The sequence below is a fragment of the Delphinapterus leucas genome, chromosome 2, assembly GCF_059928025.1.
Source record: "Delphinapterus leucas isolate spDelLeu-1000000601 "Yukka" chromosome 2, BTC_Dleu_Yukka2, whole genome shotgun sequence".
NCBI classification, from domain to species: Eukaryota; Metazoa; Chordata; class Mammalia; order Artiodactyla; family Monodontidae; genus Delphinapterus; species Delphinapterus leucas.
In genome coordinates this window covers 107,802,227-107,817,571 of record NC_143130.1, presented here as the reverse complement: position 1 = coordinate 107,817,571, position 15,345 = coordinate 107,802,227, and the positions used below count along the sequence as shown (strand labels likewise).

At 46.5% G+C, this 15,345-nt stretch overlaps 1 pseudogene; it reads right to left on the bottom strand.

Moving 5' to 3' along the window:
• Nucleotides 1-977: 977 nt before the first annotated feature.
• LOC111164164 (dehydrogenase/reductase SDR family member 2, mitochondrial-like) lies at nucleotides 978-7,547 on the bottom strand (annotated as a pseudogene).
• Nucleotides 7,548-15,345: the final 7,798 nt, after the last annotated feature.

The following is a 15,345-nucleotide window of genomic DNA, read 5'->3' as shown; positions in this document are numbered from 1 at the left end:
GCGCCCAGCTTCAGGAGGGAAGATTTCAAACAGTTCCAAGAAGAGTCATGATCCCATGAACTGAGACGCTAAAAGGGAAAATGACTCAGGAGAGTTAGGAGACTGTCAGCAATGAAATCCCAGCTACAGATTCACAAATGAGGCTTAGGAGACATTAAGGAAGCTGAAGAGCCTGGGGAGGCCACAGGGAGCTAGGATTTCAGGCCATTTCTGAGGGTGGAGGGAAGGGCATCCGGCCAAGGGCAGATACACGGGAGGGACCAGTCCAAGAAGGATGTCAGCAGAACCCAGAGAGCTGGGGAGGCAGAAGGACAGCTTTGGGCTGTGCTTGGGGCAGCGGGGGATGCTAACAATGACAGGAAGAACACGACCCCATCACAGTCCATGTGGTCTGTCAGAGGGGCTAGGGGAGAAAACACAGGAGTGAACAGAACCGAAGTCGTAGGAGAATAACAAAACCAGAGATGAACCTCAAGGCATTTTACGAGGTCTGTCCCAGATCCTGGTGGACCAGGTGGCAGGATGGCTAAGTGGACTGCAGTGGGTTGGAACATCCAAGCCCATGGAAAGCTGGTGGGAGGGTCCAGGTTTGACAGGTGCAGCAGATTCATCTGAGGGACAGTGAGAAGCCCTCGTCTAGGAAAGGTGGAGAATCTCAGTGGCAGGTACGGTCACCAAAGAGGAGCATGACCACCAATGTACGTCCCCACCAAAGGATGTGAAAAACATAAACTGTTGGCAGAGAGCAGACACCTTACTATGCTTGACTCTTACCACAAGCAGAGACTTAATCACACAGCTCTACCCCCAGAGCTTGGAACAGGGCCTGGCACATAGCAGGTCCTCGATAAATATTTGCCGAATGAATACATGCGAAAGGGACGGGAAGAGAAAAGAGAGCAGAAAGAGTGTAGGAACCGGCTTTAGAAGCACACAGGCCAGAAAGGAGCATCACAGCACATTCCAGGGGGCACGTGGTCAGCGCCTGCTTTTACAGTAACGTCAGGAGGGGAGAGGAGGGTCTTGGTGAGGGAGCACTTCAGACCCCTCAGCCAACTCCCAGGGGCAGCCTCTCACCTTGTCCCCCACCTGCTCACTGGCGCCCAGGGTGCTCCCCACTGCGGGGGCTGAGCTGCACACCAGGGAGTCGACGTCCCCACAGTGCTCCAGGGCCTGGGGGGATGGGGGGACATGAAGGGCTGGGTGAGCCTGGAGATGGCCTGAGGAGGCCTCGTCCTCCCTGAGCAACCCTGTGCATGGGACATTGAGGCAAAGCTTGCTAATTAGGGGCTTCCCTGGTGGCTCAGTGGTTAAGAATCCATCTACCAATTCAGGGGACACAGGTTTGAGCCCTGGTGCAGGAAGATCCCACATGCCACAGAGCAACTAAGCCCATGCACCACAACTACTGAGCCTGCATCCTACTAGAGCCCACATGCCACAACTACTGAGCCCGTGCGCCACAACTACTGAAGCCCGCATGCCTAGAGCCCATGCTCTGCAACGAGAAGCCTGCACGGTGCAACAAAGAGTGGCCCCGCTCGCTGCAGCTAGAGCAAGCCCGCATGCAGCAATGAAGACCCAACACAACCAAAAACAAATAAATAAATAAATTTATTTAAAAAGCTTGCTAATTAGATACCGTCTCCAGCAGGAATGGTCACAAGCCTCCTGTGAGAACCAAACTCTCAGTGAAGGTTAGTGCCCTGGACAGGCCCAGGGGTAGGCTCTCCGGGGCTGAGTGCCTCAGGGGAGGAAACCCCTCTGGGGACTGGGGATGGAGAAATCCCTTTAGATCCCTCCTCAACCACAGATCTCCCAGGATGGGTAGGAGTGAGGTCCTCCCATGAATAGACCCCTTTCCAGAGAGCCGGCGTGAGCAGTGAGGTCCGCCCGGTTAGACTGCGAGCAGCTGTGGTCTCAGACCGCCTTCCAGGGCCTCCAAGCCCCCCTCCTGGCCCCTACCTCTCCCAGGGCACACTCTCCTCCCTGTGTCCTTCCACCCCCGGGGCCCCTTACTGTGTCCACCAGCTGCTCCTGGTCTCTGCCTTCCCCTGTGGCACATGGCGCCCACAGTGCTCAGCCCCTCCTCCTGCAGCGCTGCCACCGCCAGGCCCACGTTCTGCTGGGCCAGACGCTGAGCCATGGCGAAGCCAATCCTGCGGTGGAGATGAATGGAACAAATCCTCAGCTCCTCGCTACTATTCTCCTTCCCCCCCAGCCCTGGAAATCAACAAAGCTGTGTCCTGCTCTATAGCCCTGAGGTCCTTTTGAGCAAGTAAGTGTCCCTGTGAGGGGTCAAGACCCACAGGGCAATAGGATACTCACCCATCAGTGGACCCTGTGACCCCGGCTACCTGATTGGCCAGAATGCCATTTTGTTCTATCCCACTGCTGCTCAGCTGCACAGAGAGCCCGGCACAGGGACGGAAGAGGCCCCGGGGGACCCAGGCCCTGCATGGTGGCCGGTGACTGGTCTACTTCCCGCTGAACTCGGCCCTGGGGGAAAGAATCAACTTCATTTATCACTGATGCCATCAGCAAGAATAATGATGATCTACCCCCAGCTCCTCCGGACAGACAAGACCAGTGGCAGAGAGTGGGAAAGAGTCGGGCCAGTCAGGGTGAATTTCAAACAGGTGAGCCTCAGGTCAGGGAAACTTTCCTGAAAATTCTCTATTTATAAAAGGGGCAAATTAGAATGTGAGATCCAGAATTAAGTAGACATGATTATTTTCCCATTCATTCCATAAGCAAGCACCGAGCCCTGGGCAGTAGATGCCAGGACCCCTGGTGAACCGTGGCCCCCAACCTCCACCTATGGAGCTTCCCAGTAGAGTGAGAATGCCAGATACCAAACTAATAATTACACCAATTATCAATTTTAATGAGCTGCTTATAGTTGAAAAAGTAGAAATCAACGAAAGTCTCAGTCAAACCTGGAGGGAGTATAAGCACAACCACTTTGGAAAATGGTTTGGCACTGCCCGGGGAAGTTGAACAAACAGCCCTCTGACTCTGCACTTTCACAACCCAGGAGTGCTGTCACATGTGCACCATGAGCCTGCACACGAGCGTTCACAGCAACATGCTTTGAAATAGCCTCAAACTGGAACCAAGCCCAAATGTCCATTAATGGTAGAATAGATAGACAAATTGGGTTGCACTTATATAATGGAATACTATGCAGCAATGAAAATTAGTGAACTGAAGCTACACTGAACAACATAAATGAATCTAAAAAATGATATCATTGAGGGAAAAGAGCCAGGCACAAAATAATCCTTTATTATGTGATTCCACATACACAAGTTTCAAAAGCAGGCAAAACCCCTCTATGTTGTTTAAGAATGCAAACAGGTGTTAAAACTGCAGAGAAAAGCAAGGCAGTAATTATCACAAAAGTCAGGAGAGTGGATATTCCTAGGGTAAAAGAGGGGGGACGACTGGGGAGTGGCAAACCGAGGGGTTTCTGGGATGCTGTCTGTGTTCCATTGTATGACTACATGGTGTCCACTAAGATATGTGTGTCTTGGGGCAGGGATAAATTAGGAATTGGGGATTAACAGACATACACTACTATATATAACATAGATCAGCAACAAGGACCTACTGTATAGCATAGGGAGCTATATTCAATATATTGTAATAACCTATAATGGGGACTCCCCTGGTGGTCCAGTGGTTAAGACTCTGCACTTCCATTGCAGGGGGCGTGGGTTCGATCCCTGGTCGGGGAATCCCTCATGTGGATCCCGCATTGTTCCGCATGCCTCACAGCGTAGCCCAAAAAAAGAAAAACCTGTAATGGAAAAGAATCTGAAAAAGAATACATATACATCTATATGTGCATACACATATAGATATATATATAACTGAATCACTTTGCTGTACACCTGAAACATTGCAAATCTGCTACACTTCAATAAAAAAGGTTTTAATTGCAGGCTTCCCTGGTGGCACAGTGGTTGAGAGTCCGCCTGCCGATGCAGGGGACACGGATTCGTGCCCCGGTCCGGGAAGATCCCACATGCCACGGAGCGGCTAGGCCCGTGAGCCATGGCCGCTGAGCCTGCGCATCCGGAGCCTGTGCTCCACAACGGGAGAGGCCACAACAGTGAGAGGCCCACGAACTGCAAAAAAAAAAAAAAAAAAAAAGGTTTTAATTAAAAAATAAATTAAAATTTTCAAAAAGAATATACCTCCACAAGAAAAAAAAACATATGTGTGTCTTGCGTATGTATATGTATATACATACATATATACTTTTTATGTATTTGTTATATTTCACAATCAAAATGTTTAAAAAGTAAAGATTATCTGCTCATGGTAAATTTTTAAATTCAAGTGGTTCAAAACTAGTTCAAAACCTAAGTCTCCCAGTTCTCTTCTTGGAGGCAAATTTCCCAGTGTCTCAAACACTTTCTCAGAGATGTTCTGTGCAAAGGGCTCTGTTTGAAACAACAAGCTTTTGTGTATAAACGCTCAATCCACAAAGGTTTCCCTGGGAGCATGCTGCCAGATGGTGGAGGAAGCAGAGGCTCAGTGGACTCCTTGAGGGCAGTGCCACTTGCTCCCTCTCTGGGGCCCCAGAGCCTTGCCGGCCCTGAGTCCAGGGGTGCTCGTCAGTCCAATACATTACAGGGGTGCACAGCTCATTCTGCTCAGGCTGGGAGAATCATCACTAGGGAGGCTGCAGATAAACAGGACCTGGAAGGTGAAGGGAGGTCTGACGGGGGAAGCAGCAGGATAGGTGGTCTGTGCTCTGGGCCAGGGCACAGACCGAGAGGAGAAGCAGAGGGGTGTGAGTGTCCACTGTGTTTGGGAGAGAGCAGGGTCACCTCTGTGCCTGGGGAACAGAGAATGGAGGACTCCTGGTTGCAAAAGCTGACTGGTTCCAAATGCCTGCATGATGACGCCTCCAGGCTGTGCTGAAGTGAAGCTCTCTGAAGGGCAGCTGTGAGGAACCCAGGCAGCCAAAGCAGCCCCAAGCCAGGCTGCTGTGTGGAGACCCACGCACCCAGCTCACCCTTGGGAAGGGAAGAGGTGTGCCACCCTAGCTATGCGCAGGATGAAGACTGGTATGGGAGACTCGGAGAGGAAGACATTTCCCTGTGAACTGCAAATACATCAGGGATGCATGCCTAGGGGACCCTCTTTCCACCCAACCCCAAATTTCCCAGCTCCGGGTCAGTGTGAGCCCAGAGGCTCCTGCCTCCCCTGTGGTGAGATTCCCGTTTGCTTTCTGGAGAGCCCTGCCCCTTCTTGAATCTAGCAACCTGATTAGCTTCCTGCCAAGGGAAGTGGGGAAGGCATGGTTGGAGCAAAGGACTGTTGAGGATACTCAAGGACTTGGGGTGTACTTTTTGGGCAAGGCAGTGCCAGGGAGCTGAAGAGAGGCAGGCTCTGGCCACTCTGGGCCCAGGGGCCAACGGACATGCCCTTTCAGGAGGCTCTGGTGTGAGCTGACTCTGTCCACAGATCTTCATCAGTTCCAGACCTGCTCTGGCCGCTCCATCATAAAGGGACTCTGGTTACTAAGCAACCCCTGCCGTACCTACTGCATCTCCCCTCGTTCCTTAGCAACCTTTGCATAACTCAGTTCCCTGGAGTTAGGTGTTTGTATCTATACGTGATAAGAGAATGGGTGCTGCTCAGGAATTGTGGAGAAATTTCAGATGAAATATCAATCTGTATCAGTGTCATAGTGTCATAATGAAGGTGACCAAATGCTCTGCTTTGGGAGGGACAGCCTTTGTTTTCAGTTTATGTCTCTTCTGGTACCCTATTTCCAAAAACACCCTTTGCAGGTCCTACATCTCCTTGCTTTTTTATCCCAGCTGCTTTCACTCTGTTTGCTCTCTCTCTCCCATGCTCTCTCTCTTCTCTGCAAGGTCATATTTACAAGCTTTTATTCAGAGGGATGAGGGATTTCAACTCCTGATGGTTTTACCTTTCTTAAACAGGACACCAGATTCTAAACACTATTCTGACCCCCAGGGGACTCCTCTCCCCCTAGCTGTGAGCACAGATTAACCCCATCAAGTGTCGGGGGAATCAGTCTCCTTGGCTGGGAGGGCAGCAGGAAAAAGAGGACTTGCATTTTGTCGGGACAGGACATCCCCTGCTGGAAGGCTGGAGTTATAGCACCTCTGAGAAGCTGTTCCCATCTCTCAGCAAGCCGGCGTCCTACAACACTTCTTGCTGTAAGGTGGTTTGCTGGAAAGCTGCCCTACTTGTAAGGAAAAGCAGATCCAGGCTATTGCAGGTGAAGTGCGGAGAGACTGGTCAGGCGTCATCTATCTCTTTTTTTTTTTTTTTTGCGGTACGCGGGCCTCTCACTGTTGTGGCCTCTCCCGTTGCGGAGCACAGGCTCCAGACGCGCAGGCTCAGCGGCCATTGTTCACGGGCCCAGCCGCTTCGCGGCATGTGGGATCTTCCCGGACCGGGGCACAAACCCGTGTCCCCTGCATCGGCAGGCGGACTCTCAACCACTGCGCCACCCGGGAAGCCCTCATCTGTCTCTTTTGGTTCCCCTTCCTGTTCAAGTCCCCCTAGACCAGGGCCTGAGTGAGTGGCTTCCAAAGGCCCAGGCTCTGGCACCCTCTCCCCTCATTCATCTCTACTTTGAAGCAGTCAGCTGGGCCAGAGTTGAATGCAGGTCCTGGGAGCTTGGAGTGGCCTCTGAACCTGGCATTGCCCACTCTGATTCCCCTTTCCATGCTGGTCAGTTCAGATGCCCAAATGTGGAAGATGGGAAGTCAAATGGACACACCTCAACCTAGTCCCAATGTTGAGGTAGGTGGCCTTCTCTTATCTCTTGTGTCCAAAGAGATAAGAGAATGGTAAAGGAAAGAAAACAAAGACTAGGGAGAGACGTACAGTCATTAGAAACATCGAAAATCAGGAAAGAGAGGGAATTCCCTGGCGGTCCAGTGGTTAGGACTCCGTGCTTTCACTGCTGAGGATCTGGATTCAATCCCTGGTCAAGGAACTAAGATCCTGCAAGCCACATGGGAGATGTCAACAGAAGCTGCATGGTCTTGGGTGTCTGTTCCCCTCTCTGGCTCCATTGGCACCTTGGTAAGAAAAGTTGAGCTAGGTGATCCTAAGGGCTCTGATAGTCCCACGAGCTTTTTTATGACAATCAGAGAAGAAATCAAGACTGAGCTGCAGGGACTTCCCTGGTGGTCCAGTGGTTAAGACTCCAAGCTCCCAATGCAGGGGGCCAGTTTCGATCCCTGGTTGGGGAACTAGATCCCGCATGCATGCCGCAACTAAGAATCCATATGCTGCAACTAAGAAGCCCACATGTTGCAACTAAAGATCCTGCATGCTGCAACGAAGATCCCATGGGCCACAACTAAGACCCAGTGCAGCCTAAAAAAAAAAAGACTGAGCTGCAGACAGAGCCCAGGAGAAAGAAGCACCAGCACGAAAAGTAAACAGGAGTGAAGGTGGGCAGTTCCGGCATCACGAACACCAACCTGGGCACAGCATCCCTGCCCTTAGGCGGCGTCAGCTCAGCCTCACCTGGCTGTGCTCATGGCTGTCCTGAGCACTGGTCAGGGGCCCCTCCGCCGTGGAGCCTGCAGCTGAGTGCGAGAATGTGAGTAGGCAGCAGGCTGGGTTTCAGGCACTGCTGTTTCTATCTGAAAAACTCAAGGATTCATGGACTTTACAGTCCTAGAATTAAGAAAGTTGGAGGTGAGAAAAGGCCTCCCCCACACAGCTGGTGAGGAATCCTCAGGAGGGGGAAAGTGTAGGAAGTACTTGTCTGAGTGAAATTCTGCAGAATACTGCACAGAGCACTTACCAATGACCCAGTCCTGCCAGTCCAGCTGTTCCCAGACTCTCACACACAACAGAAGCGGACAGACCCGTGGGTCCAAGCAGGCTCCAGACCCCACACTGGGCGGGGGGTGGAGGGGAGTGAATGAAAGGACAGGCAGCCTATAGGCTCAGCTGGCTGGGGACGCAGAGCTGAGTACAAAGTCAGCACCAAAAAGAGACCATAGACCTCAGTCCTAAAGCCAGTGATCCCACCCTTCCCTGTTATATCGGGCCCCTGGCACCATACAGGACTAATTGCTGCAGAGCTGCAGGTGCCCACTACCCAAGCTGTCACCTGGGTCCAAATATTTGATGAGCACCTGCTTCACATTGGAACCTAATCCCCAATGTGATGGTATTTGGAGGTGGAACGTTTGGAGATGCTTAGGTCATGAGGGTGACCTTCACTGTGTTAAGTACCAAGAGTATCAAAACACTGAAGGCCTAATCCCTGCCCTCAATAAACTTACAGTCTATTAGAGGAATCAAATTAATGCAGTGCAGGGCACTACTTGTCAAATGGAAGGAGGTTTGAGACTCAACCTCAAACCCAAGGAGAGCAGAGGATAAGCCACGTAGAGATGCCTGTGGGATTTTTCAGAGGTACCCAGGCAATTGGATAAATCGTTCTGGCACTCCGGAGAGCAAGTTAGTAATCAGAAGAATGATTTGCAAACTATTGATCATAGGCAGAAGCAGCCTCATAAAACGGATGAGATATTCCAAGAAAGTGAATAATGTGGAAAGAGAGGACAGCCAAAACTGGAAATGTGGTTGCCAGCCTCTGAGATGGTCTCTGGGACCCCTGTGGGCTGGCGTTCACTACCTTGTATAGTTCCCTCCCACATCATGCCCCGCTTGGCAGAAGTCGTGGTACGTCACTTCTGAGATTAGGATATATAAAACTGAGCATTCCGTCTTGGGCCCTCGCTGTTTCTTTCTTTCCCTCTTGGATTAGTCCTGGCTGCCATGTTGTGAGCAGCCCTATATGGCAAGACCCACGTGGCAAGGAACTGAGGGCTGCCAAAAACCACATGGTTTGGAAGCAAACGTCTCAGCCCGAGTTTTGAGATGACCGCAGCCCCAGCTGGGAGCTTAACTACAGCCTCACCAGACACCTTGAGCCAGAACCCCCAGCTACACTTCTCTCATTCCTGACTCTCAGAACCTGTGAGATAAATTTTCGAGCTGCTAAATGTTAGGGTAATTTGTTATGCAGTAACAGATAACCAGTACAGGAACCTTGGAAAAATTTACCTCATTGAAGAGATAGAGCAGAAAATCCTAAAATATAATATTTTTAAAAATAATATAGTCACAGTTAAAACAGTGTTGTATTGATACTTGAACAAACAAATCAAAGGAACAGAAGGGAAGGTTCAGAAAGAGATACAAACACACTTGAGAATTTAACATGTGATAAAGGTGGCATTTTGAATCAGTGAGAAAAAAGATACATGTAGCAATAAATGATGTTGAGACAACTGGGTAGCTCTCTGGGGAAAAAAACTTAAATTAGACCTGTGCCTTTCACACCACACACCAAAATACATTTCAGATGTATCAAAGATTTAAATATAAAAAATGAGACCATAAATACAAAAAATTACAGGAATCTTTTTTGCTTCTGTATGGAAAAGAAAACTACCTAAGCCAAGCCAAAAGAAAAGTACAACTTAGGGCTTCCTTGGTGGCGCAGTGGTTAAGAATCCACCTGCCAATGCAGGGACACGGGTTCAAGCCCTGGTCCGGAAGATTTCACGTGCGGCAGAGCAACTAAGCCCGTGCGCCACAACTACTGAGCCCGCGTGCCTAGAGCCTGAGCTCTGCAACAAGAGTAGCCCCCGCTCACCGCAACTAGAGAAAGTCCGCGCACAGCAACGAAGACCCAACGCAGCCAAAGATTTTTTAAAAATTAAATAAATTAAAAAGAAAAGTACAATTTATATAAAGTTCTAGAATAGACAAAACTAATATATGGTGGTAGAGATCAGATCAATGGTTGTCTGAGTGTTGGGGCACAAGGGAACTTTCTAGGGTGATGGAAATGTTCTGTATCTCAATTGGGATGGTGGATACACAGATATAGACATTGGACAAAATCCTAGGGACTGTACACTTAAATTGTGTGCATTTTATTTTATCAGCAGTATACTTCAATAGAGTCGATTTAAAAGAAAGAAAGAGGGAATTCCCTGGTGGTCCAGTGTCTAAGACTCCTCGTTTCACTGCCAAAAGCATGGGTTCAATCCCTGGTCGGGGCAATAAGATCCCACAAGCCGTGCCACATGGCAGAAAGAAACCAGGGCGTGGGGGGCGGGTGGCAGGGAAGAAAGAGAGAAAGAAAGAAGAAAAGAAAAGAAAAGAAAAAGAAAGAACGAACTGAGGGCAAACACCAGTAGGTCTGAGTTTTTTAAAAAACAAGATTTCTCCATGAGACTTGTTAGTCCTGGATCCTGACCTACACTCAATCCCTTTCCTCTCTAGTGGTGACCCTTCCCCAGCTTCTCCTGGGCATAGATGATTCAAAGCTGATTTCCTACAGAATGGGAGATTCTCTTCACAGAGTCGAGGTTTATATGAAGCACAGCATCACTTTGCTTTGGTCTCTATACCAGGTTGAAGCATCCTCCAACCTTTGTTTCTGGGATGGTGCTGTCGACTGAATGTCTGTGTGTCCCGCCCCCCCCCAAATTCATATGTTGAAACCTAATCCCCAATGTGATGGTATTTGGAGGTGGAACGTTTGGGAGATGCTTAGGTCATGAGGGTGGAGCCCTCATAAATGGGATTAGCACCCTTATAAGAGAGACTCTAGAGAGGTCCCTCACCCCTTCCTCCATGAGGACACAGTGGGAAGACAACAATCTATGGACAGGGAAGAAGGCCTTCACCAGACACTGTATCTGCTGTCACTGTGATCTTGGACTTCCCAGCTTCCAGAACTATGAGAAATAAATGTTTGTTGTTTAAGTCATCTAGACTATGGTATTTTTGCTATAGCAGCCCAAGCAGACTAAGACAAGTTGGTCAGCTGGTTTAGTAGTTAGTTGATTTGTTGTTTGGAAGGTTGGTTGGTTCACAAATTGCAGAGATGATAAAAGCAAGAGAGCTTTTTCTATGGGCAAAATCTGAAAAAGAAGGAAAAGAAGGGGGGAAAAAACCTTAAAAAGAAGAAAAGAGGGACTTCCCTGGTGGTGCAGTGGTTGAGAATCCACCTGCCAATGCAGGAGACACGGGTTCGAGCCCTGGGTCGGGAAGATCCCCCATGCCTCGGAAAAACTAAGCCCATGGGCCACGACTACTGAAGCCCACACACCCTAGAGCCCGAGCACTGCAACTACTGAAGCACGCACGCTCTAAGGCCCGCATGTCGCAACTGCTGAGCCCTAGTACTGCAACTACTGAAGCCCGTGCACCTATAGCCCGTGCTCTGCAACAAGAGAAGCCACCTCAATGAGAAGTCTGTGCACCGCAACAAAGAGTAGCCCCTGCTTGCCACAGCTAGAGAAAGCCCACGCACAGCAATGAAGATCCAACGCAGCCCAAAATAATTTTTTTAAAAAAAAGAAGAAGAAGAGAAAACCCAAAGAAAGAAAAAACCTAAAGGTCTGTACATTTGAGGAGGATATTGACCATGGTGAAATTTCTTAAGACAAAAGTGAGAAAAAGAAGAATTGGGGAAAGTGGCATATATACATTCCCCTGATGGGGAAGAAAAGAGATTATGGAGAAGAAAGTTCTGGAGTGACCTTTTACCGCCTCAAGAAAACCCCCTCAGTAGCCAAGGCCTTTGGTAGCCATGGGGTAATGTAGAAACAGGGACCTGCTGGAGCCCAGAAGCACAGGACATAGTACCAGTCTCATGGTGACTACAGAAGAGTTATGCAACCTAATGCCAAAGGCTACATCTTGTGAAAGCTTATATGTATTTAAAAGCAAAAATTCCCATTGCAACATTTTATAACCTCCCTCCAATTCATTCCCTGCTCATCCCTTTCACCACAACATCTCACAACCTTGACAAGCTGCAAGGCATTTATCAGGAGAAGAGTGAGTTTGCCAACATTTCTTTGCCCCAATATCCTCCTCTCAGAGCTTCTTATCTTATCTTCCAGTGAGCTCTGGCTCACAAAGATGTCCATAGAGCACCAGCAAGCTGACAATGGATCTGGGTTCTACTCCACAACTTGGCACCTAAGGGTCATCCCCCATATCCCCTTTATGAGATTGACAAACAGCAAATTTTAAAAAACAGATGCCCAGTTAAATTTGAATTTCAGGTAAACAACAAACAATTTTTTAGCATAAGTATGTCCCAAATATTGCATGGGACATAATTATACTAAAAACGTATTCCTGGTTTATTTGAAATTCAAACTTACCTGGGTGTCTTGTATTTTATCTAGCAACCATACCCTTTCACCCTAGTGATAATGATTCTCCAGAGAACAATGACAGCTGTCAACTTATTAACTGATCTGAAAAAAACACCTAAATTTTACATATCACCCAGGAGAAAGATGAAGACAAATTATTATATAAAATTAACTATTACATAATATATATATAATGGGTTTTTTTGGCTTGGCTGCACTGCACAGCTTATGGGATCTTAGTTCCCTGACCAGGGATTGAACCCGGGTCCCGGCAGTGAAAGCGCCAAGTCCTAACCACTGGACCGCCAGGGAATTCCCTATGAAATATATTTAAAGGACACCAGCAATACATGGCTACAGTCTCCTTGTAACCATTTAAAAAAAGCCAAATAAAGCAAAAGTTCTCCATAAGTAAGCCACCAAATTTCTGTATGCTTCCCAAAAGTAACCACAGTTAACAGCGTGTTCTTCTAGAACTTTTCTATGCATTTGCATACATATGTGTAAGTACAGAATATGTAGAGTTGTTTTGTGTGTTTGTATGTATCATATTGTAAATGCTATTCCGTTGTTCTTGTTACATGACAGTACATATAGATCTACCTCATAGCCTTTAAAAGCTGCATAGTATTCCACAGAACAAACATTACCCTAGTTTAGCAGATCTCAGAGTGTGGTCTGGGAACCACTTGGGAGATCCTTTCAGGGGGCCTATAAGGTCAAAATTATTTTCATAATAGTAAGACATCATTTGCCTTTTGCACCCTCACTCTCTCACAAATGTACAGTGGAGTTTTCCAGAGGCTCCATGACATGTGATGATGTCATTGCTCTGACAGCTAGTGAAATATGTACGTGTAACTCTAATATTTTCCAAAATGTTCTAAAGAAGTAGAATTAGAGTATAAATGTGTGCATTTTCAAGAGGTGAACTCAGTTTGTTCTTGAACTTTTACTGTGCTATTCCTCACTAACTTCAATTGTACCTGCTATAATTTCTGTACTATTATCCAATATTGTTATTTTGAAATTCTGAATTTTTCCTTGGACCCCTGGGGAAACACGAGAAATAAGTAGGCTTCATCTTGTTTTGCAATAATATTTTTTAATGTTTCTCAAAAAAACTTCCTAAAATTTGTAATTTTATGGGCTTCCCTGGCAACCCAGTGGTTAAGACTCCGAGCTTCCACTGCAGGGAGCATGGGTTTAATCCCTGGTCGGGGAACAAAGATCCCGCATGCTGTACGGTGCAGCCACAGAACTTTTTTTTAATTTTTAAAAAAATAATAAAATACATGTAAAAGAATGAAACTAGAACACTCCCTAACACCATACACAAAAATAAACTCAAAATGGATTAAAGACCTAAATGTAAGACCGGACACTATAAAATTCTTAGGGGAAAACATAGGAAGAACACTGTTTGGCATAAATCACAGCAAGATCTTTTTTGACCCACCTCCTAGAGTAATGGAAATAAAAACAAAATAAACAAATGGGACCTAATGAAACTTAAAAGCTTTTGCACAGCAAAGGAAACTATAAACAAGATGAAAAGACAACCCTCAGAATGGGAGAAAATATTTGCAAATGAATCAATGGACAAAGGATTAATCTCCAAAATATATAAACAGCTCATGCAGCTCAATATTAATAAAACAAACAACGCAATCCAAAGATGGGCAGAAGACCTGAATAAACATTTCTCCAAAGAAGACATACAGATGGCCAAGAGGCACATGAAAATCTACTCAATATCACTAATTATTAGAGAAATACAAATCAAAACTACAATAAGGTATCACCTCACACCAGTTAGAATGGGCATCATCAGAAAATCTACAAACAAGAAATGCTGGAGAGGGTGTGGAGAAAAGGGAACCCTCTTGCACTGTTGGTAGGAATGAAAATTGATACAGCCACTATGGAGAAGAGTTTGGAGGTTCCTTAAAATACTAAAAATAGAATTTACCATATGACCCAGCAATCCCGCTACTGGGCATATACCCAGAGAAAGCCATAATTCAAAAAGACACATGCACCCCAATGTTCACTGCAGCTCTATTTACAACAGCCAGGTCATGGAAGCAACCTAAATGCCCATCGACAGATGAATGGATAAAGAAGATGTGGTACATATATACAATGGAATAGTACTCAGCCATAAAAAGGGATGAAATTGAGTCATTTGTAGAGGTGTGGTTGGACCTAGAGACTGTCATACAGAGTGAAGCAAGTCAGACAGAGAAAAAAATATATCATATATTAACGCATATATGTGAAATCTAGAAAAATGGTACAGATGAACCGGTTTGCAGGGCAGAAGTAGAGACACAGATGTAGAGAACAAACATATGGACACAAAGGGAGGAAAGCGGGAGTGAAGTGGTGGTGGTGGGATGAATTGGGAGATTGGGATTGATACATATACACTAATAGTATAAAATAGATAACTAATAAAATCCTGCTATATAAAAAAATAAATTAAAAGTTTTTAAAAACTTTATCTAAAATAATAAAATAAAAATTTTATCTAAAATTGCTACTTTGAAATGTAATAATGTTTTATTCTAACACACATCATCATTTCTTTATTTTTTTAATATTTATTTATTTGGTTGCCCCAGGTCTTAGGTGCAGCAGGCGGGCTCCTTAGTTGTGACATGCAAAAACTTAGTTGCGGCCTGCATGCGGGATCTAGTTCACTGACCAAGGATCAAACCTGGGCCAAGGATCAAACCTGGGCCCCCTGCGTTGGGAGCGCAGAATCTTAACCACTGAGCCACTAGGGAAATCCCCATCATTTCTTTACAATATATTTCTTCTTATGTTCAAGAATTTATCATTGGCTTAAGAAAGACAGATTAGAAGACTTTCTTCTTCAACCCACCTCTACACCATCTATGCCTAAAAATACTGAAAAAGAGGAAATTGACATGTCAGAGTTCTCTGACTAGTGGAAAGGAGGGATAGACTCCAAAGCAACTGTGCAAAACTAAGTAAGAAACAAAAATATGATGAAATCTGTATTCCTCTCAACTATATAGATATTAGTTGTTTATCTTATCATGTCTTACGCAACAGAACATTTTGAATAGTATTATAGCACTAGGTAAGTTGCAGCATCATTGTG